We start from the raw sequence: 21,637 nt of genomic DNA on the forward strand, positions 1-21,637 counted from the left end.
TTTTGTTCGTATGTTCTCCTTTAAAGCATTTTTCGGAAAGAGATAGAATTATGTTTCAATCTACATCTGCTAGTGCATTAATGTTGTCCAATTCTTATATATACGTGAACAGTGTTTACCACATTGAAGTGCTGTTACCTGTGCACCTCCAGAGCTGAGCAGTCAGTGTTAAGGATTCGATTCGTGGCCTGATCGGAGATTTTCTACGCTTGGAGACTGGGTCTTAACCTTCTCTTCATCATCAGTTCACCGCCATCGACAGGCATGATGCCGAAGTGGCTTCAACTAAAACGACTCGCTCTGGGGGGGGGGGGGGGGGGGGCGGTTTCCTCACATGTGAGGCTCCCAGCCTGGATACGTGCATTATCAGTATCATTAACTGCAGCTGCGTTGTTGTTGAAATACCACTTCTGTGAGGAACATTGCGTTATTTGAAATTTATTTTCGACTCACCATACATACTTTAACGAGCTGCGTCTGCACTTGGATACATTTGTGCAGTCTCACTTACATTCTGAACATAGAATTTCGTTTATGTACTAGAGTATACATCAGGTACACAATACTTATATGTGTTCAAATGCGTGCCTATATTTCATGATATAATTGAGGATAGCTTATTGGTGGTATGTTGTAATGGATACTGTAACTGAGTTGGCTGTTGCAGTGATTGTACAGTCACTGAAACTACTACTTGTTTTCTAATGTTCAAAGCGAATATGTTCCTCGCCCTAGTGTTTTGTTGAAAGGGTGTATTGTTACAGACGAATATTTTTTTTATTTCTTGTGTTGAAATTTATTCAAATACTTTTTATGCGGTGCTGTGGGAAGAGTTTATGCTTCATACATTATGTAGAAATAAGCATTGTTGGCTGCTTTCCTATATGCTATGATTGTTAAAAGTTGTTGGATTTTTCATATACGTGATAAAGTCAATGATTCTTATGTATACAATGCCAATCATTTGTGTACTTCATATGGTTTATTACAACGACTGATTTCACTGCAGAGTAACGACAGGTGCTTTTTTCTTAAGGATTCAGTTTGTGGAAGAGAGGGCAGCATGGAAATTCTATCAACCCCCTCCCCCCACCCCCACCACGATCACATACGCACATACGAAGGAAGAGGGTGATTTGGAGGAAGGTTGAGTTTGGAATCATTTTCAGATTCTTAGGAGGCGCTCATTACATTACAATACGTAATATCCAACTGTTTCTTCAATTCACATAATTTTTGTTATTGGGCTTCATAATTTAAAAAAGTGTGTCTGGAACTGACTTGAGGTAGTACTGATCATTGTAGGCTATGACCTGAGTCATTTCGTGCTTCTGAGATCATTTAGTCATAAGCATTTGTTTAGTGATTATTCAACTGTTTCCCATTTATTCGTACAGATCTTTCAATATTTCTAAGAGATGCTACATTTGATTCAATTTTGATTTTCTGAGATACTATGGACATTGAAAAGGAAGTGGGAACATCGTTGTCTTGTGGTTTGTCACAGGGAGCTTTTCGTGATTCAGTAGAAAATTATTGTATCTTTTGTCAGGTGTAGGACTTCTGTTTGTAACTCTTTTCCGGCAATGTGCGGTCTGGTGTGTTACTCTGAAGGTAAAACTTTAATTTATTTGTTTCTTTGTACACTGTAAGATGGAATAGCTTATATTAACGAGAGTCTAGAACTGTAAGGAATCGCAAAAGGAATGAGAAGGCTAGATCAGGAATGTTATTTGATTCTAGTAATGTTCAGTTTACCGCTAATATTCAGTATGTTGATGAAGCGTCTGATAATTCTAATGTGATGTTGGACAGACAAGCTGAGGGTGTTGAAATTGTGGTTCTTGGTGTTGCAACTCAGTGTGGTTACTTTGAGTGAGGGTGCAGCTGATTGTAAGATGGTGTTGAACGTCGTTCTACTAGTACTTGTGATAACCTGGTTCAGGATCAACTCACACTGCTGCCTTTATTGTTCAGACTGAACAACAGTAAATCCTATCAAGTTCCGTTTCTACAATACCCGCTGAATGTCAAGTGAGTAAGCATAATTGATGGGCTTCAGTAAGTAGTACTACACAGGAGAAATTGTAATAGCAGTATTGAAGTCACTTGTGGCAATTAAACAAGAACAAATGGAGAAGTTATGAAAAAATAGGGCCTAGTGCAAAAGAACGTAATGGGAAGTTACATACTAGTGTACAGTAAAAAAAAAAAAAGGACAGTACTGGAGTTGAAAAGAATTGACGCTAATGTTAGGGAACAGAAAACTGGTACAGATACATTGAGAGAGCGAGTTGAGACTAACGGAACGGCAAGCTGACATTACTGCAATAAAAATCAAAATTTAAAATTTTTAACACAATTACGAATCTTTTGGAGAAGACGTTTCAGGGAGGTATAATTTCCACTCATTTAAATGAAGAGTCTCTCTGTGATTTCTTTGAGAAGACCTCTGAGGTGGACAACGGACAAATTAGTGTAGATGAGAGACAGGTTAGTCCAGTGGTAGTCGATCTGGTCTCTACTGCCCACTAGTGGGCGTTCCATCTATCATGGTGAAAAGCATCTATACTACGTTTTAATACAATTTTGGTATAAAGTATTTGGGAACTAACTATTATTATATGCTTTAATTTGCTGTAATTCCGCTTTATAAATTTGATAAAGCAAAATTACTTCTCTACTCTATAGATCACTGGCACTGTGGAACTGATGGACATTTAGAAAATTTTACTGCTAACAGAAATACAAAAGTGAACAGTAGGTAAAAAATGTTGACTACCTGTGAGTTAGACTTTAGGACGTTGTAACTGTGCAATATTGGCAGTTACTGGCAGATTCACAGATTTTAAGAAACAAGTGTATGAGAACAAGAAGTATCTGTCAGAAAAAATGGATTCTACTCCTAGTCAGAAACTTGTCGCTCAAATACCTATTTCCAGCCAATTCATGTACTGCAAATAGAACAAACAATAGCTATGAATATTTTAACGTGTTGGATTTTTAGGACGTGAAGGGCCCTTCCACGAAAATGTTAAATTATTTATACGCCCACTGCTTCTAATCGACGTGAATCGAGTTCTTTCATACTGTGTTCTGCTAACTGCCTTTGCTGAGTGAGTCAGCTTGTCACAGGTGTGACACTGTAAGTCTATGGGCCATTCTTCCTTCACAGGTGGAAAGGGCTACTGTAGGAAAAAGTGTTGAGGTGCAGAGGCAAGTAGGAGTGTCAACTTTGGTAATTCATAGGATTTTAGCTGTTGACTTTTTGTTGAGCACGTAGCAGTTATGGACTTGGACTGCAATGTAGTAAACGTGAAGAGTAATGATTCTATGCTAAAGTTGGTTTTTCTCTAGGAGATGAGCCATTTAAGTAGAGTCATGTGTTAGTTACTGAGGAGATATGGGAGAAGCTTAGCGAGGTCTTGGGCAGGTTGAGCGTCTTTAAAGATCATGGTGCAACAAAGAATTTGGAGACGCCAGACTTTCACAAAAGTCAGGAGAAATTTCTTCGTGATATACAGATTGGATTGAATAGCTCTTGGTTGAAGGGAATGGCAAATGATGAGACCTTTTCCTCAACAGCGATCTTTACTCTTTCATAAATGTGGTAAAAACGAACAACGTGACATCTGAAACGATATATTTTTGACTATTGAACAGTTTCCTTTCTTATAGGAATAGCTCCTGCAGTATAAACTTGTTGCAGTGGTTTGAAAATGTTTACACAAAAGTGGGTAATTTATTTTAATAATGTATTATTTGTTCGTGTGTTATCTGTTTCTCATAGGAAGTTAAGATTCATTTGGCGAAGATGCGCCCATCAGAAATAATGCAGAGGGGTACTAAGTAGTGCTGATGGTGGTGGAAGGTACAAGTGCATCGGTTTCTACAGTAGTAGTTTTTTAAATGGAAGGAATTTTGATACAAATGGTATAGATGAATAGGGAGTTCAAGAATCGTGCAACAGTATATCCATCGATAACGTAAACCCACACAACAACTCTAATCATATACATAATGTATGAACGTTTGACTGTAAATTATGTGTAAGTTTGTGTAATATGATCAGGCATGGTTGCTCATTCACAAGAAATTACTGTGAATAAATTTGTATGGCGTTCGTATCCCATTGTTTAACTTGCTCTAATTTTGTGTGCTAAATGCCGTATCAGACGGTGGATTACAGCACTAGTAGTATATTTAGAAAGCTTCCAGCACACATCTGGTGTTGAAGTATGCAGGGCGACGGATGGCACAATCCAAAATGGAGCCCACTTGATCTGTAAACGTATATATGGTAGTATTGGTGGGCTACATGCAGGGGCACTCTTATCAGTGACATCATTATCCTTACCACAGAGGTAAGAGACGAAAGTTGCCATGCTTTCAACTACCTAGTAGCTATACTTCTGAAGATCACCTGACGACGTACTATCAGTTATATTCCAATACGACAATCCATAGGACACACGCAGACTGTTACATTTAGCAGACTGTTACATTTAGCAGACTGTTACATTTAGCAGACTTTTGGACGTCTGAGAGGCTAATTAATATGGAAATCAGTATTATTTTACAGACGCTTTATTAATTTATTTACATGCAGATAACAAATGCTCCCTTGCTTTTGTCTGGTGTAGTTTTAATAACATACAGCTAAATTTTCTACATGTAATTTAAATCTACGTCTAAATCACCTAATTTTTCTCCATCCAGTAGTTTGAGAAAACAAAAATGGTATTTTCTGGATTTCTGATACATATGTAATCTTCTTGCTGTAAACCTTCTCATCTATGAGCACAGCAAGAAGCTCTATTCAATCTATTGCCATACAGTAGTAGGCGAACCAGGCAATCTCCCTGTAGGTTCGTCAGTGTCGTAACTATTGACTCACGAATGGCAGCCCATTTGTAAAACTGGGCTGTGGATATGTTCCAAGCCATTACATCTTACTGCCCAAGTAGACAAATAGCAGACTACTGTTATATACAGTAACAACATACGAAATCCTTTGATAGTTATTCTCGTCTTTAATAGCTGAGGAATGTTTAGCACGTTGGCGGAAACTATGTTCCATTCCCACAGAACACTGTTGAGTTGTGCCTATAAAGACTTGTTATATACGACAAAGACACATATGCAGCTGTATCCTGATATACAGTTAACGCCGCCAAAATTTTCTGCCTCATCAGAAATAAATCAGCCTTTGAAGCAAAAAGCATGCATTGTCAGCAAACATTCTGCCTCGTTGGCAACAACTGTTTTGGTGGTGGTGGGGAAACTCCCTGAAATGTAGACATAAATTATAAGTTAAAAATTAGAGAGTTGTTTTCTGTGCGTAAATATGTACACAAAAATTAATGAAGGTTTTGTGCTACAATGTTTCTTTTCTTATTTGTTACAATCGACAACAGTCCTTAGATATGTCTTACTTTTGTGTGTTCTGGATGGTGACCTTGGAGAGTTGTCAAAAGGTGGTAGTTGGGTGATCTACGAAATTAATGGTCGAATGTAAGACCACTCATGGTATGAGCACGTAATGTAACAACGTGAGTGAAAAAATGATTTTATGCAAACATTGTATGAAAAAGAGTTTCTTATAATAGATTTTATGTTTAGAGTAGTTTTTCTTTTTTCTTCTCTCTGTTTCTAATTCCCAGTGTAGTTTGTGCTTCATTCAGCCTAAAATTTTTGAGATTTCATGCACTGTCTCTCCGTCTTCGTAGACCCAGCTGGGCTTGCATATTAGGAGGATATTGGAGACATGAGGAGGTAACTCCTGCAGAGGATCCCATGCAATAAGTGGATCTGCAATGATGCCCATGACGTGTGTGTGTGTGTGTGTGTGTGTGTGTGTATTTCACTAACTACAAGCCTTGGTTATTTGTACTCTATAGGACTTGTTATACAAAGTTGAGTAAACAATGCAATTGGTGTCAGCAGCTTGGAGTAGGGTGTTCAGTATTGTGTAAGTACACATGAGGGACGATGCTTAACTCTTTCGCTTCTTTCGACGCGTATGCAAGTCGTGGTCACACAGTCACAGAGATTGATTGCGAAGGGGAAGATGTGAGTTCAAATTCCCTCGGGCCCATTTTTTTCAAATTTGTGTGTGTGTCGTAGCGTAGTGTCCGTTTGCAACAGCGACGTGTAACGAAGGGACCTGCAGGCGTACATACCTCCTACTTCATCTACACAGGTACCATATGTTATGCCTCTTGCGTTCCGTTTTAGAAGTTCCTACTCTTGAGTTCCACCGATGTAACATAGTTCACAGATGTTTATTTGCTGTTTTCATTTCTGTGAGAGGACTATGCGGCATCTCGTCTGCTCTTACTATTCGTCACAGAATATATGTGGTAAGTACATGTTACTGTCACACGGACTGCCGCTTGAGCACAAATGAAGACATTACCAAGGACACAGCAGGAACATTTGTACGGTGAAGGATATATGCACAAATAACCAAACTGAAACAGTCTTGTCACTGAAAGGGCACACACAACTCCTGATATTTGAACTTAACAATATAGTGTCGATTACGACTATGTAGATGCACTGAGTATACATTCGTCTGCGAGCTTTGTCAAGGATGGCTGCATAGAAAAAATCACTCCCGATAGTCACCGCGCCAAGTCTCTGCTCAAACAACTGCTTTTCACTCGTTGCTGACAACATGACCGCAATGACTACTTCATACAACAATGTGTCACACTCTCTTACGTCAATATGAAACTCATGGCAGGTTAAAACTGTGTGCCGGACAGAGAGTCGAACTCGGGACTTTGCCATTAGCGGGCAATTGCCTTACCGACTGAACTACTCAAGCACAACTCACAACCCCTCGCCACACCTTTACTTCTGCCTGTACCTTATGTACTAGCTTACAGACTGTGAGGACGACCTGTGAGTCGTGCTTGGATAGCTAAATCGATGGAGTACTTGTCCATGAAAAGCGTAACTCCTGAGTTCGGTTCTCACTCCGACACGAAGTTTTAACCTACCAGGAAGTTTCATATCAGCGTGCACTCCGCTGCAGAGCAAAAATTTCATTCCCTCCCCGCCCTTCATTGGACGGAATCTCTTGGTCAGAGTTTCTTACATCATCCAAGAAAATGATATCTCATAACGACAGTGCTAAGTAGTTTTCAGTCTCGTGTGCGATTTATGGGATAACGGCATATCTGTGGCCATGCCTGGGATTCTACAAAAGCAAATAAAATTTAACACTGTTCGTAATCGTTTTTAATAGGTAATTGAATCTGATTCTCAGTGTACTTAGGTAATTTGATGTTGTTGACGACAATAACAAACAATTCATGTGTATGTCGAATACCAACATTATGCAATACTTCATCGCTGAAGATATTTGGTTACAGATTCTTGTTCTTACATGCATATATATACCAAACATAACAAATGAGTGACAAATGAATGCAACGTTTTTTGTGTTATTTTCAAGGAATATTTAACTTGAAATCACCCAATATTAACAAACTGTATTGCTCAAGTATAAATAACTCCATGACTGGTGTAGCTATTATGACAGATCATCAAGTTGTTAATGATGAAGCTTCATCGGCTCATTGCTTTATCTATTACTCAGAATACTGACGCTGTTAAAAAGACCCACCAGGGTAGCCGAGCGCGCTAACGCGCTGCTTCCTGGACTCGGGTAGGCGCACCGGCCCCAGATCGAATACACCCAGCGGATTAACGACGACGGCCAGTGTGCCGGCCAGCCTGCGTGTGGTTTTTAGGCGGTTTTCCACATCCTCCTAGGTGAATACCGGGCTGGTCCCCACGTCCCGCCTCAGTTGCAGACATTTGAAACACATTCACACTATTTCACGATTTACACTCGATGCTGACACTGGGGTACTCTAATTCCGTCCCAGGGGGTATGGGGTGGCGGCAGGAAGGGCATCCGGCCACCCCTTACAATTAACCATGCCAAATCCGTACTTAACCTACCGACTCTGAGTACAATGCGAGCTAAAGGCAGAAAGACTGACGCTGTTAAAAAACGGTGAGGAACCAATATATTAAGCATTTCAGGAAAAGATATCATTATATTATTAAGAAATATCTTTATTTGTTCTAAAATCAATATAACATAAAGATGTTCTTTATTTTCAAGACACGTGACAACCACGTTCAATTGGTAACCGACGTGCTTCAGTTGGACAGTCCATCACACTGACTGGAACCGGGTTACTTCTTCTCATTTCTTGTCACGCTGAAAAACAAAGTGGACTTACGTTAATAGTAGTTTCACAATTTCAGTGTCATACAGAGTCTACAATACTTAATAACATATCAATAAATCTGATATTTATATCTGTAATAGAGTTTATTGCCTTCTGTTTTATTCCAATACGAACTGTTATATAACTATCAATACTTCATGCTGTGATTCCCTGTAATGAGTCAAACATGAATAAATATATCAATACACTTATATAGACAGAGTTTCACTTTCTTCATCATGTAAAAGCACAACATCAACAATCATTAGTCTGAAGGAGAACTACTTGTGCCTATAAGCTAACGAGGTGCTGGCAGTATTTCGTAGCCAGTAACTAGGATGATTAAGACAAATTGAAGTAAAATACGGGGTCATTATAATTAAAGTTAAACTTTCCAAACGGTGTATAAATAACACCGCCGGTCAGAATGACGTCAAATTGCAATGGAATATTGTCGGAGAATGCGGAAAACGTATGCCACAAGAAAACAAATAGTGTGAAAACTGATCAATAGATGGCGCTGTATGTGTCAGAATATGTAAATGAAATCACCTGTCATGCGCACGACCCACTGAAGTTGGTGTAAACACGCCAGGTACACGGCTTTTCCTCCTTTCGCATCTGCTTGTTGCAGAAAACGCTGGACAGCATATTGAACATGTTTTGCGCCAGTCACACGAACATTAATAAACCTACTTGAATTTGATTGATGCTTTTTATGCAGTTTTTGGCCTTAGGACAATTAAAAACCGATGTGGTTGATGCTTTTTATGCGACTTTTGGCCTCAAGACAATTAAAACACGGTATTTCCGATGCGATGTGATATGACCTCGCCGTGGTGGATGGGCTTACGTAACTAACAGTATCAGACCTGTACACCCACGCGCACTGAGTAGTACAGTTTGTTTAACGTCACACGCACAGCTTAGGCATTGTTGTAAGATTCACTTGCCATTTGTAAGCGACCACTATTAAATTATGATGCTTACAGCGCCATCTATTGCTAAAATTTGTACCAATTTATTTGTCTTCTGCTACTCGTTTTGCCCGATCTCCAATAATATTCTGTTGCAATTTGACGTTATTCTGACCAGTAGTGTTATTTCTACGCCGGTTTGCAAGTTTAACTTTACTTATAATCACCCTGCATATCGGTCAAATCAAAGGCTACACGATAATTCAGTGTTCGGCTTCTTCTCAGCGGAAATTCTGCAAGTTTGATTTATTGTACCTTGTCGGTCTTTTGACTGGTAACTTGCTGTCCTCTGTGTCTTCCTGTCCCGAGTTAACGTTTCCAGCTCACTGCAATCTTTACGTCTTACATCCTCTTTAATCTGACTTCCTCTTACAGTTACCAGTCTCTGTTTCCTTTCGCTAAAAAGGGAAATCTTCCTGTTGCCGATGTTTCTCTAACCTGATGTACGGTAACGGCCTTTGACAGGCTTCATTCCCTGCATGCTGCCAGAGGTATCGCAGTGGCACACAGAAACCTGGATATCACATTAAGTGAGGTCAGCGTGACGATACGCCAAATGTAGCTGGCTCCGCAACGCCAAGCAGTTAAATGGACGGGAAAAGATCATGTGTGTCAATCGACGAGCATTTACAGTCGATTGTTGTGGTTTTCTTCATTGTAACACGTTCCGGAGACAACCTTTGGATTCCTTAACATCGAAAAGAATCAGTGGGGCTCTGGAAGAAGGATAAAATTTAACGAGTGTAGCCCAGGAGCGTGGTGTTCCTTGAGATTTTGTTTCACATGCATTGGGGTTGTTCCGAAGCACAGGCACTATTGACTGAGGGAGAGAGGGTTGTCGACCACATTGAACTACAGTAGCAATAAGAGCTACAGGTGCAGAAGGCAAGATGGAGCCCAAGTCAAACAGTGAACGTAATTGCAAACACATTTGACTCCGAGGTACGCAGTTTCATGCTACGCAGTGGCACTGTGATTGCGTAGGGATGGTGTCCTCGTATGATAAGCAGTACGTTGTGTTCCGTATACATTCACTCAACGGTGGCACCGGTTTCGAAGATGCTATTCCACCCTCTCCCCATGAACGATGGCTCTTGGCACTGTTGGGGAGGCTTGCGTGCCTGAGCCGTACAGATAGCCGTACCGCAGGCGCAACCACAACGGAGGGGTGTCTGTTGAGAGGCCAGACAAACGTGTGGTTCCTGAAGAGGGGCAGCAGCCTTTTCAGCAGTTGCAGGGGATGCAGTCTGGATCATTGACTTTTCTGGCCTTGTAACATTAAACAAAATGGCCTTGATGTTCTGGTACTGCGAACGGATGAAAGCAAGGGGAAACTGCAGCCGTAATTTTTCACGAGGGCAGGCAGCTTTACTGTATGGTTAAATGATGATGGCGTCCTTTTGGGAGTCCCCAATTCGAATCTTCATGTGGGGCCTACTCAGGAGGTCGTCGTTATTAGGAGAAAGAAAACTGGCGTTCTATGGATCCCTTAGTCGGGTAGGTAGGTTAGAAAATTTAAAAAAGAAAATGGATAGGTTAAAGTTAATTATAGTAGGAATTAGTTAAGTTCGGTAGCAGAAGGAACAAGACTCCTGTTCAGGTGAACACAGGGTTATAAATTCAAATAGGGGTAATGCAGGAATAGGTTTAATAATAAATACAAAATAGGAGTGCGGGTAAGCTGCTACGAACAGCATATGAACGCATTATTGTAACCAAGATAGACACGAAGCCTATGACTTCCACAGTAGTACAAGTTTATATGCCAACTAGCTCCGCAGATGACGAAGAGATTGTATGATGAGATTAAAGAAATTATTCAGATAGTGCAGGGAGACGAAAATTTGATAGTCATGGGAGACCGGAAATCAATAATAGGGAAAGAAAGAGAAGGAAAAGTAGTAGGTGAATTTGGAACGGGGTAAGGAATGAGAGAGGAAGCCGTCTGGTAGAATTTTGCACAGAGCATAACTTAATCCTACCTAACATTTGGTTTACGAAACATGAAAGAAGGTTTTACACGTGGAAGAGGCCTAGAGACACTGAAAGGTTTCAGATAGACCCTGTAAATGTAAGACAGAGATTTAGGATCCACGTATTAAATTGTAAGAAATTTCCAGGGGCAGATGTGGACCCTGACGACATTCTGTTGGTTATGAACTGTAGATTAAAACTGAAGAAACTGCAAAAAGGTGGGAATTTGAGGAGATGGGACCTGGATAAACTGGAAGAACCAGAGGTTGTAGAGTGTTTCAGAGAGAGCATTAGGGAACTATTGACATGAACGGTGGAAAGAAATACAGTAGAAAAAGTATGTGTAGCATCGAGATATGAAATAGTGAAGACAGCAGAGGATCATGTAGGTAAAAAGACTCGAGATAGTAGAAATGCTTAGGTGACGGGGGAGACAATCAGGTTGATTGATGAAAATACAAAATATAAAAACGTAGTAAATGAACCAGGCAAAAAGGAATACAAATGTCTCAAAAATGAGATCTACAGGAAGTGTAAAATGGCTAACCAAGGATGGCTAGAGGACAAATGTAAGGATATGTATATCACTAGAGGTAAGATAGATACTGCTTACAGAAAAATTAGTGAGAGCTTTTGAGAAAAGAGAACTACTTGTATGGTTATCAAGAACTCAGATGGAAAGCCAGTTCTAAGGAAAGAAGGGAAAGCAGGAAAGTGGAAGGAGAATATAGCGTATCTACGCATGTGCGATGTACATGAGGGCAATATTATGAAAATAGAAGAGGACATAGATGAAGATGAAATGGGAGATATGATACTGCGTGAAGAATTTGACAGAGCACTGAAAGACCTGAGTCGAAACAAGGGCCCGGGAGTAAACAACATTCCATTAGAACTACTGACAGCCTTGGGAGTTCCAGCCCCGAGAAACCTCTACCACCTGGCGAGCAAGATGCATGAGATAGGAGAAATACCCTCATACTTCAAGAAGAACAGAATAATTCCGGTCTCAAATAATGCAGGCACCGACAGGTGTGAAAATTACAGAACTATCAGTTTAATAAGAGAGTCCTGTAAATGACTAACAGGAATTCTTTACAGACGAATGGAAAAAGTGCGAGAAACCGACCACTGGGAAGATCAATTTGGATTCCATGGAAATTTTGGAACACGTGACCAAATACTAAACCTACGACTTACTTAGAAGACAGATTAAGGAAAGGCAAACCTAAGTTTCTAGCATTTGTAGACTGTGACAATGTAGGCTGGTATACTCTCTTTCAGATTCTGAAGGTGGCTGCAGGGCATGAAAGAGAAGCAGGGATTGTGAAGGGACTGAGACAGTGTTGTAGCCTATCCCCGATGTTATTCAGTCTGTTTATTGAGAAAGAGGTAAAGGAAACAAAAGAAAACTTTGGAGTAGGAATTAAAATCCATGAAGATGAAATAAAAAATTCCAGGTTTGCCGATGACATTGTTATTCTGTCAGAAACAGCAAAAGGCATGGAAGAGCGGTTGAACGAATGGGCAGTGTCTCGAAAGGATATAAGATGAACATCAACAAAAGCAAAACGAGGCTAATGGAATGTAGTCGAATTAAATCGGGTGATGCTGAGAGGATTAAATTAGGAAATGGGGCAGAGAAAGTAGAACAAATGTTATGCTATTTGGGGAGGAAAATAACTGATGATGGTTGAAATAGAGAGGATATAAAATGTAGACTGGCGATGTCAAGGGAAACGTTTCTGAAGAAGAAAGATTTGTCGACGTCAAGTGTATATTCAAGTGTCGGGAAGTCTTCTCTGGAAGTATTTGTATTGAGTGTAATAATGTATGGAAGTGAAACATGGACGATAAATAGTTTAGGCAAGAACAGAATAGAAGCTTTCGAAACGTGGTGCCACTGAGGAATGCTGAAGATTGGATGGGTAGATCACGTAACTAATGAGGAGGTACTGAATTGAATTGGGGAGAAGAGTAATTTGTGGCACAACTTGACTAGAAGAAGGGATTGGTTGATAGGCTATGTTCTGAGGCATCAAGGGATCACCAATTTGGTATTGGAGGGCAGCGTGGAGAGTAAAAATCGTAGAGGAGACCAACAGTTGAATACACTAAACAGATTCAGAAGGATGTAGGCGTCAGTTGTTACTTGGAGATAAAGAATTATGCACAGTATAGAGTAGCATGGAGAGCTGCATCAAACCAGTCTCTGGACTGAAGACTACAACAACATCAACAACTTGCTTATCAGTTAGACCAGTAAGGAGTGATGTCGCGTACTTTTCTCGGATGAGAGCAGATTCATTTTGAGTAGTGGTTCTGAGCGTACCTTCATGTTACAAGAGGTGGGAACATGCAATGCGACCTGAAACTTGGTCGAACATGATTGCTTTTGTAATCCAGGTGTTACAGTGTAGGGAGACATTATGTTGGATTTGCATTCTGACCTCCAAATCTTTGAACACGATATACTCACCGGTCAACGTTGTTATAATCCTGCACTGCTCCCCCCGAATACTACAGTATACTGCTTCCTCGTCTTTTGTAGGGTGCGCTCGGCGCTGACTTCATTTTTACGTATGACGGTGCGCGATACCATCGAGATACCACGGTGGAGGAGCTCTTGGAACGAGAGGATATTTGGTGGAGTAATGGTACGCCCCATCACCCGAAAAACTCATCACGAACACAGTGGCCAAAATAGAAGCACTGCTGTAGCGTGTGCGCTGCCATCTGTGGTGCTCATGCAACCTGTTAAGAACCATGTCCAGCCTTTTTCAATGTCGAGGGAACCTTTACAAATCGCGGTGACTTCAGTGTAATTATTGTATTTGAATAACAGTGTAATTGCTGCTTGTTTCTGTGCTTATTCCACTCAGTTCCCTTCTGTACTACGGCAGGTCTTTCTGTGTGTCTATTTATTTCGGGTTTACGAGCGCTCAACGGCGATATTATCAGTGCCCTCCAGTTCTTGCTATGTATGGTCTAAGTATTATCGACCTATGATACTTGGCAGCGACATATCATGCGAAGTTACTTTCGACCTTCTGCCCACCAGTGCATAAGATTATTCGATGGTGCCACAACTCAAACGGTTCTACTTTCTTTTTATCCAGATTTCCAGTAGTCTATTTTATGTTTACACACAGTTTTGCGTTACAGTCTTACGCCTTTATGAAATACAGCTCCGTTATTAGAGAAAGTTTTCGTAATCTGTGTGTTGTAATCATGATTGTGAATAGCACTACGGACATGTTCCATATATTTGTAGTAATATTTTTCTGGCGTCAGTCGATTTTTACACCAACAATGTTATTTTATGTTAACTGAGATATAAATCTGAGACTGTGTACTCTTAATTCTTATTTAATATTCACTTCTGAATTCATACTTTGCAGTCAAATTGTCTGCTGTGTACATCACATCCACAGCAAAAATACACACGTGCTGTCTCTCTAAACAGTCAGGAGCAAAAAAGCAAAGGAAATGTTATTTTATGAAGACTGTAGCTTATAGATTAACTAAACATAAAACTGTACAGCGACCGATTCAGCTAAGCTGTTCACCCCGAATATTTCCTGAATTTTTCAAAAAATGGTTCAAATGGCTCTGAGCACTATGGGACTTAACATCAGTGGTCATCAGTCCCCTAGAACTTAGAACTACTTAAACCTAACTAACCTAAGGACATCACACACATCCATGCCCGAGGCAGGATTCGAGCCTGCGACCGTAGCAGTCGCGCGGTCCGGACTGAGCGCCTAGAACCGCTAGACCACCGCGGCCGGCCTGAATTTTTCAAGTTAGAGTAAAGAGGTAAGTTGTATAATTTCAGATATTTCAACATTTTTTTTAAATAACGGAGGCTCTTGCGAGTATAAGTACATATATTGTACATACATCTTTAAAAAATCTCTTTAATTTTTTAAAAACATAAAAATATCTACAATTTATCTCACAGTTTAGCTACCAAATCTACTTGCAAGATTTTACGAACTGATAAAATATTGTGAAATTTGGGTATATTGTGGGAGTAATATGATTAATGCTAAATAAACTGAAAATACCATGTAAAATGTTAGTTTTACTTCAAATCTAGATAATTGTCTTCAAATAAGGAACATTCATACGTAATCACGAGCATGAAAGGTATAACAAATATCAGTTTTTCCTAGTACTCAAATGTTTACACACAGCGACCACACTCAAACTACTTTCTTCTTTTTGCCTCAACAAAACGCTCGTAGTGTCATGTTATGCAACTTTGACACCGGGTCCAGTCACCTTTTTGGTAGAAAGTTACCAAATCCAAATTTCCAGTCATCTTCACTACTCAGATCTAAGGTCTCCTACCTGATGGTGATTGAGTTCTTTCCTCATTAGCTTTCTTCCTCGCATCTTATGCTAGTGCTCGTTTCTGGCTCATTGATTCTTTTTTGTCTAAGTTTCTCTTCTCAGTCTGTTTTGACACTTTGTCTCATTTCATCCAATGTTTCTGTTAAACAATTTCATTACTTCCAGGAGATGTGATGTGACCCTCCTTAGGCGTGAAGTGCGTTGCGTGCTGTGAGATGGTGACGAGTTCGTCTGTTATAGTTCTGTAGGAATGTTGTACTCTAGAGAATGGTTGTAGGTCTCTTATGGGTTGAAGTCCTCAAAGACTAGTGACTTAATTAATTCCGATGCATGAGAAACCACAGACCGCTAGTTCAACAGACGCCGTGCGTTTCCAGACCTTCGTGAAAAGTAGTCCAAACTGCAATTTACTGATAGCAGACCCTATGTTGCGATGCATCGACATGGTAGCCTACTAATAGTTGTAAAGCCTTAGAATCTTAAAAAGGCTGCAGTCAAGCGGCTACAGAGCGAGTGTACGATGGTGAGGTAACCTGACCAAACAAAATTCTGTGGCTGATACGGACAAATGGGGAAGTGTGACCATACGAATCAACAAAAGCTTTTCTTGGTACAGGATCTTCTCAAAGTTTTCAAGGAATTTTATAGATCCGTCTTCACCGATACAGACACTCGCACATGTACTTAGAAGAGACACATTGAAAGATTATTTTGCACCTCGGGCTTTTGTTGCACACTGTTAAATATCACCAACGGGGATACGTAAGTGCCTATGGCGGTACAGCACTTGTAAAGCTGACGATTCCCTTTTTGCCATTCTCTGTTACTATTGAAGGTGGTCTATTAAAAAGAGGAAACCCTCTCCATTAGCTAGGACGATTATGCAGATCGAGCTCGATCATAATGGTTTCTAAAACGTGGAAATAGAACTTGACTACCTCCTTGTCAAATCCTGCTGCTCTAGCTTTAGATACCCTTTCCGCTTAAAGTAGGCCGTTTTGCCAGGTGCATTATTACTGACAATGGGTCTGGTAACTCAATGTTGCAACATTTAACATAGGAATATGCAGTAACACACAATTCTCTCAGAGTTAATTCAAAACACCTTGCCGGTCGGGATGGCCGAGCGGTTCTAGGCGCTACAGTCTGGCAACGCGCGACCGCTACTGTCACAGGTTCGAATCCTGCCTCGGGCATGAATGTGTGTGATGTCCTTAAGTTAGTTAGGTTTAAGAAGTTCTACGTTCTAGGGGACTGATGACCTGAGAAGTTAAGTCCCATAGTGCCTAGAGCCATTTGAACACCTTGGTTCCGAATATTTCAACCTGTCTGCTAAAGTTTGCAGTAGATCTGCTCCGCATACTGATGGATGCCTAGTGTCACCAGCCGGTTTTGGTATGTGAGACACCAAATGATCCATTTATAACATTTCCCTTCTGTTTAATTGCACTCTTCTATGTACACTAGTATAACGAACATCAAGCACCCAGAACTGATATCTCGTTGTTTATGTAGCCTGTTCCATGCTTTCCTTTATCCATCTGAGCTTGCTTTCCTTTCTCTCGAAATTGCTTACCATACGAAATTAGAAACAAAAAAAGATTGAGTTATGCTATTAGGGTTTAAAATTTGTTTAAATTTATCGCAAAATCAACTTCCCCAGTGACACACAGGCCATTTTCCTCCGCCACACACTATCCAAATTTCCTAGCGAGTGGACGAACAATAATTCGATCATAATTCCAAGCTCAAATACGAGAATTCCCGACAAGTCGGGCTAGTTAGTGCTAACGCACCCATGAACCACTTACTAGTTATAGCCAGCCCTCTGCATTACCGCATGTTCTACGAAAGCTGAAGTATATGAAGTCAAATGTTAGAAGCTACTAGCGAATATGTTTCCAAAAACTTACACTTGAGCTTCAAGGATCAAATTTACCGAAAGATCACAATCGCCACTTACATCTCACTATGTATTACTTCTCAACATGACGTTGCGCGTTTTGTCTCAACGTTGCCAATTTCGTAGCATTGTCCATGTTGCTGCGCTGTCCAAAGTAATCCTCTTTATTCTATAGTAATTTGTATCGTCCAAAATGTATTGTGAAACAGTCCGCACTAAATGGCGTATAGCCTCTTCCCTTATTCATATTAATTAGAATGATTCTTGGTGTCAACTTTTTCAAGTGACAGTAAAGTAATATCTGCTTCTCCTTCTAAGAGAAACAAATTCAACGGCGTTTTGCTCTTCAAAATCATAATTGCGTTAACTTAAACAGTTCCTGAAATGTTGAGATTTTCAGTGCCTTATCGCCTGTTTATGGTGTCGGCTTACTGGAGCACAAACTAACTGTAGAATTAACCCGCGTCTCCTGATTACTAGGCAGATGCGCTGACCACTGAGCCATTCGGTAACAGTGTTCATCGCAACTGCACCCACTACCCTACTTTGACGCCTTCTGTCTGGCCCAAATTCTCAGTTTATCCACACACTACTGATATGTCCATTGCCCATTATCCTTGTTACGCAGTGCAATTCGCCAGTTACCGTAAGAGTTTGAAATTGGTGTGCATCTGCACTGAAGACATCGTTGGTCGTACCCACCTAATTATTGACTAAAATTAACATTTGGTTACGTTTTATCTCACAATGTTGTGACTTTTAATAGCGTAAAATTAACATGTTAATTGTTTTGTTTCTGTGGTCTTCTTGCTACGAGACGATGGTGCTTGTAAGGGTTAAGTTTAGATGGAATTCAAATTAATTTTGCATGATTTGTTTAAAACTCATTTCCTTCCAATAGTGTCACATGGACGAGAGCTGGTTGCATATAATGGCTAGAGAATTAGGACATCACCGCTCCGCGCATGCGCTGTAACTTAGGTGACTTTTGTAGGCCAGTTTATGGTTGTTTCCCGGTTTAATAAACTGCAAGTACCTATATATCTGACTATATACACACAAGAGCCAAAGAAGCTGCGTAGTCAAATACAGAGATAAGTAAAAACGCAGAATACGGCACTGCGGTCGGCAACGCCTATATAGGACAACAAGTGTCTCGCGCAATTGTTAGATCTCCTACTGCTGCTACAATCGCAGGTTATCAAGATTTATGTGAGTTTGAACGTCGTCGGCGCACGAGCGATGGGACATAGCGTCTCCGAGGTAGCGAAAGAGTGGGGATCTTCCCGTACGACCCTTTCACGAGTGCACCGTGAATATCAGGAATCCGATAAAACATCAAATCTCCGACGTCGCTGTAGCCTGAAAGCCATCCGGCAAGATAGGACCAATGGCGACTGAAGAGAATGGTTGAACTTGACAGAAGTGCAACGTTTCCAAAAACTGTTGAAGATTTATACGGTGGGTTATCAATGAGTGTCAAGGTGCGAACCATTCAACGAAACATCATCGATATGGGCTTTCAGAGCCGAAGGCCATCTCGATGACTGCGCGACAGAAAGCGTTACGCTTCACCTGGACCCGTCATCACCGACACTGGGCTGTTGATTACTGGAAACATGTTTCCTGGTCGGACTAGTCTCATTCAAATCGTATAGAGCGTATGGAGATATACGGGTATGAAGACAACCTCATGACTGGTTCAAATGGCTCTGAGCACTATGGAACATAACTGCTGAGGTCATCAGTCCCCTAGAACTTAGAACTACTTAAACCTAACTAACGTAAGGACATCACACACATCCATGCCCGAGGCAGGATTCGAACCTGCGACCGTAGGGGTCGCGCGGTTCCAGACTGTAGCTCCTAGAACCGCTCGGCCACCCCGGCCGGCAACATGAATCCATTGACCCTGCATATCAGCAGGGAACTGCTCAACGCGGTGCAGGCTCTGTAATGGTGTGGGACGTGGGCAGTTGGAGTGATATGGGGCCCCTCATACGTCTACATACGGTTCTTACAGGCTTATGTACGTAAGCATCCTGTCTGATCATCTACATCCATTCATGTCCATTCGACATTCCGACGGACTGGAGCAATTCCAGCGGAAAATGCGACAACCCACCTGGCTCCAGGAACACTCTTCTGAATTTAAACACTTCCGCTGCCCACCAAACTCCCCAGACATGAATTATTTAACGTATCTGGGATGTCTTGCAACTTCCTGTACAGAAGAGATCTCCATCACGTTGTACTCTTACGGATTTATTGACAGCCCTGCAGGTTTCATGGTCTCAGTTCCTTCCAGCACTACTTTAGACATTAGTCGAGTTCAGGCCAGTTCGTGTTGCGCCAGTTCTGTGTGCTTGAGGGCGCCGTACACGATATTAGGCAGTTGTACAACTTTTTTAGCTCTTTAGTGTACATATATCTTCCTTCTGTTACTCTTCATCGCCTTTGAGCCGTGGTAAAAACTGCTGTTATGCAGAGCTCGCCGCAGCGCGTGGTGTGAAGCAGTCGCAATCCGTGTCTGGCGGTGGCGCCGCTGTAGCAATCGCAGCTTTGGTGTCTCCCTCTGGTGGGAAAGGGGAAAGGTTGCCTGTTCACGTGTATTTAAGGGGCGCTATGAGCTCACTATTGAGTCAGTCTGGGAGTCAGTCTGGGTCAGTCTCTCGTCCCCAGCTTGCTAGTCTGTCTCTCGTCCGAATTTGTGAGGCAGATAGTGTGTCTGTCGTCCGGAGTGCTAGTACGGCTTTCGTTCAGATCAATCTTTAAAGCCGGATAAATGAGAGTCTTTCCACTCCGCCAGTAAGAGAACTCAGCGAGTGGTCGCCCGGTCGGGGCTTAGTTCCTGCATCCTTGTCTGCGCGTTAGGCCGCCAGTCTGCTCGAGCATGTTCAGGCAATGGTCAATGCCGGTTGGATCGACCGGTTGGTCGGTCGTGCACTGGCACACAAGATGCCTTGTCCGTCTTGAGCGTCGGCGCATGTGAGGTCACCACGTGAGTCCAGTGGGCCGCTCCATACAGCGAGGGCTAATAGCTTCGCCGTCGACACGAGAGCAACAGGAGTCAACCCACGACATCGGTCTGGCCGGTGCGAGTTGCGACGCCGTGAGACGGGAGATCGGCGCGCCTTCCTGCGTCCGTTGAAGCGGGTGGCAGCGGACGGTTCGGGAGACCGTTTTGGGGGTGCTGCGCCAGGTCTTCGCCAGAAATCGCAGTTTATTAGAAGTTAAGTGATTGGTGATAAGTTGTTTGATTTACTCTTGTTAAATTCTACTTGTTTTCTTGGTTAGGTCACCAGGCGTTTTGCTTTGGAGTCGTCTCACCATTCTTATCCGTTTGCCCACCTGTGTGAAGGTGGTTTTTTATAAATTGGGTGGTCCGTTTTTCCATTGTGGAGTAGGGGAGGGTTAGAGCAACCTGCGGTTCGGATTGTTTGGTAATCTCCCTATTAATCTACCGTACGTTAGTAGCTGCCTCTGTCATGTTTCTCGGATTTGGTGTGTTAACGAATTTTTTGCTTGGAGTGTAACGACCTAACACCTGAAATATGTTTTGATCTTTGGAAACTTTGATATTATTGCCTATGATCTTGAGAGGTGGTATGTGTGTACTGTAGAGCATGTTAACTATTGTTTGGTCAACCTTGTAGAATTTTATATGCGATTGCATTTCGTGGGCTTTTACTTAAATGATCATTTTAGTATATAAAGTTGCCACCCTTTCACCGTAAGACTTTTCTTAGAAGTTAAAATCAAGTTGCAATTTCGGTGACAAGGTTAATATTTTAATTGTTGGTGTTTTGTACCATTTCCATCCATCCTACGGGTGGTGCATAATTTGTGTGCTTGTGTAAATTGTTAAAACTCTTAGTTTAAAGTTATCTGGTGTGTTGCAGACTTGCACCAGTGTAGTGTTTCAGAGGCTGTTGTGAGCGGTCGTAACTACAGCCGTGTCAAAAGGGAGCGGCAAAGTTCTCCACCCGAAAGCTCAAACAGTTAAAACTTGTTTCTCTCTGCCTCTGAATAAATTGTAACTTTGATATTTAGAGGGCTCTTACTGATTATAGTTTTAAATCTGTTTCTTTAAAAAAAATGCTTTTAGGCACTATTAAAGTGAATAAAATTCCCATTTGTTAAAAGGAATTTGGTTATGGATTCATCAATTA

At 41.3% G+C, this 21,637-nt stretch overlaps 1 long non-coding RNA gene across 2 annotated transcripts in view; it reads right to left on the reverse strand.

Moving 5' to 3' along the window:
• Nucleotides 1-8,073: 8,073 nt before the first annotated feature.
• Nucleotides 8,074-21,637, reverse strand: part of LOC124788200 — an 83,085-nt gene continuing 69,521 nt past the window's right edge. For both annotated transcript variants that reach the window (XR_007016069.1, XR_007016070.1), the window contains exon 2: nucleotides 8,074-8,242. This is a non-coding gene — a long non-coding RNA (uncharacterized LOC124788200). The remainder of the gene's footprint in view (nucleotides 8,243-21,637) is intronic.

Source organism: Schistocerca piceifrons, chromosome 3 (genome assembly GCF_021461385.2).
Source record: "Schistocerca piceifrons isolate TAMUIC-IGC-003096 chromosome 3, iqSchPice1.1, whole genome shotgun sequence".
Lineage (NCBI taxonomy): Eukaryota > Metazoa > Arthropoda > Insecta > Orthoptera > Acrididae > Schistocerca > Schistocerca piceifrons.